At 38.4% G+C, this 224-nt stretch overlaps 1 protein-coding gene across 1 annotated transcript in view; it reads right to left on the reverse strand.

Annotated features, from left to right (window-relative positions):
- Positions 1–224, reverse strand: part of CSUI_006940 (uncharacterized protein) — a 7,600-nt gene that overhangs the window by 3,287 nt on the left and 4,089 nt on the right. The window lies entirely within an intron of this gene.

Genomic DNA, 224 nt, shown 5'->3' on the forward strand with positions numbered 1-224 from the left:
ACAGGAATAATGCAATAAGCCATACATATGCTGAAAAGACACTACCACAAAAAGAACGGACAAGGGAGAAAGAAAGTAAGGCAAGAAGAACGGAAAAAGGAGAGAAAGAGATAGATCTACCGATCTGTTTATCTCTCGGGCTCTTTCTAGATTAAACCTATATGCCTATCGTGGTATCGTTATCACTGCCTTGTGTAGATATTCTTCTTTTCTCTCTAATTCTC

Source organism: Cystoisospora suis (assembly GCF_002600585.1).
Source record: "Cystoisospora suis strain Wien I chromosome Unknown contig_3586, whole genome shotgun sequence".
NCBI lineage: Eukaryota > Apicomplexa > Conoidasida > Eucoccidiorida > Sarcocystidae > Cystoisospora > Cystoisospora suis.